Raw genomic sequence first — 2,922 nt, 5'->3', positions numbered from 1 at the left:
ATTTGCGTTTTTTTTTTTTTTTTTTCATGTTTATTTTATGATTTTGCAAAATTCTGTTTCTTCTTTATTAGTGACAAAGTAAACAGATTTTAATAGATATAAGATAGGTATTCGTAAAGAGGAGTAGGTTTTGCACCTAAATATTAGATTTTGAACCACTTTAACTATTTGCCGTCTAAAGTCATCTTTTGCACTCTATAAAAAAATAAAGTGTTTGTTTCGATACGATGATAAATTCATACGTAATGGTATAATAAAAATGTGGACAAATTAGAACACGACATGTGGATTATATTTTTCGCGCCAAGAAAAAAAATGCAGCATTAGAGGAAACATTTTTCTGTATTTGCAGCAAATTTGGGTGTAACACGAAGATTTTTCAGTGTATTGTTTAAGAATGTTCGGTGTATGATAAATTCTGTATAACACAAACTCTTCATCTTCCTCATCCGCATCTTCTGCTGCTTCTTCTTCCTCATCTTCTTATTTCATTTTCTCATAATTCTTTTCGAATTCAGCTTCACAACTTCCTTCACTTTTCGCGATGATTTTAAGAGACTTTTGAGAAACTTTGCTCCTTATTTGAATTTTGAACATTACGGTTTTAATTGAGAGAAAAGAACCGTTTGCGTTATTCAAAAGTTAGGGAAGTGCGTGTTTACACGCAATATAAACTGAAGGTCATTTTTATTGAGTTTGGATCAACTTATATAAACTTGTATACCATAAAAAATTGTATATGTAGCAAATCTCGAAATGAAAATACCTCCACATTTGTTAAACCCTTCACTATCCTGTTGCTAAGCAATTTCTATTCCGAAAGCCTTTCTGATATGTGTTTCAAATATTCGTGATATAAAGAGATCAAGTATTATTTAAAAGTTATTAGTTTATATTTTTAGAATGTTTAATTTAGTAAAGGCTTTTTAAAGACAATTGGTCCTTTTATTTAGAGCTTTGATGGATGTCAACTATACGGACACAATATGCTACTTGCTTTATCCAGTGCGAGAGAAAAAAAAATTCTGTGAGCATTCGTAAGGCCCAAAGCTTTGCCACTAGAACAATGTTATAATTGTGAGTGTCAATTATTATTTTTACCCAAAAAAAGCGTTAGTTATTATATATTACATACAATTCCAAACGAATTGTATTATATTTTACATATTCATATAAATATTTTTCACACCAAAATTTTCTTTCTCTATCTTATTTATTTTAGATTTCTTACAAAGTATTAAATATTAGATTGACTTAATCTTAATTTAAAAAATTAAGTAAATTCAAATACTAATAAAATAGCGTTAAAACGTGTCTAAAACCATGACTATATCAATGATAGCCTTTTAAATCAAATTTACAAAACTATTTATGTATTGAATACTAATAGATAAATTAAATTACTTTCGGATCACTATTGGTAAAAATCACTTTCTTAAATGACATGAATTATAACAAAATATATGTTTTTCATCTCTCAAAATTTTCTATTATGCTAATATAAATAAATTTGGTTATTATTAGTTTATCGCAGGTTTAATTATTTTATTATAGTAAATTTAGTTATTTTTGTGATTGATTATTTAATTAAAAAATATAAATTAGTATGACAGATATATATAAATATATTGCGACAGATTTAGTAACTATTCTTTTTATATACATATATAATATTTGTAATAATTTAAATATAATTAGAAATAAATGATTATTTAGGTTTCATAAATTTCATGATAAAATATCAGAAATAAGTCAAATAACTAATTTACGCTAATTAGAATATTGCGTATCTCATTTTAATTTAATTTAAACCGGTATTTTAAATAAAAAACTTGTTTTTTTAAAAAACGATCCCTCATTTTAGATGTACTCATAAAATAAAATTAATCTTTAAGGAGCTAAATTTTAGGATAAAAAATCCAAATAAGCCAGCCTGATAAACATATTACCCAAATCAGTCAAAATGAAAATTTTTTCAACATTCAACCAAAGATCACTTTAATGTAATTCGAATCAATATAATTCGAACTACAATTGCAAGTAATTCGAATCAACTAGCTTCTAATTAAGAGCATAGAAATTTACATGTAATTCGAATCAAGTTCTCTCGAATTACAATAGCATAATTCGAATCAAATCGATTCGAATTAGTAGGGGAAAACGAGTTAAACATAATTCGATATATGTCGATTCGAATTAGTAAGAAAAATAAATCAAACCATAAAGTCTTTTTCTTATAGTTGCTAACATGGATAGCCAACGCTGTGTCCCTGTCCCATATACTGATATACCTTCCATTAGTTTGAATAGTAAAACTTATTTTGAACCAAATAATAATGACGAGATTTCTTTAAAATATTAATGAGTTATCAATTTGAATTCTATACAATACACTTTTGTCCATTTTTAATAGCTCATAAATATTTTTTAATAAGCACAAGTACTATAAGTGTGTTTGGTAAAACAGCTTTTAAAAATTAAAAAAAATATAATAAACATATTTATAACAAGAATAATATTTTTTTTTTCAAATTTTAGAGACCAATAATTTAAATATTTATTTGATTTACTCTCTATATTAATATAAATAGAGTTATCATTAGTCAATAATAAAACTTGTACTAGTACGTTTATTACCCATTTATATATATTGACTCACTTATACAAATCACAAAAAATGAGACACATATCTCAAGTAAAATTATATGAAGATTGTGTTAGAATTTGTGAAGGTTAGGTTGAGAAATTAGAAATATACGAAGATTCCAATGGCAACATAATGACAGGAAATATGTGTGGAAAAATAAATGAAATATATTTTTAATTGTTTTGTATGGAATAAAATATTTTTTTTTAATTTCTAAATTATTAATGACTATGTAGAGTACTTTATTTAAAATTTGAGTACCTAAGTCATTAGAA

The sequence above is a fragment of the Arachis ipaensis genome, chromosome B05 (assembly GCF_000816755.2).
Source record: "Arachis ipaensis cultivar K30076 chromosome B05, Araip1.1, whole genome shotgun sequence".
Lineage (NCBI taxonomy): Eukaryota > Viridiplantae > Streptophyta > Magnoliopsida > Fabales > Fabaceae > Arachis > Arachis ipaensis.
This window is presented reverse-complemented; position numbering follows the sequence as displayed.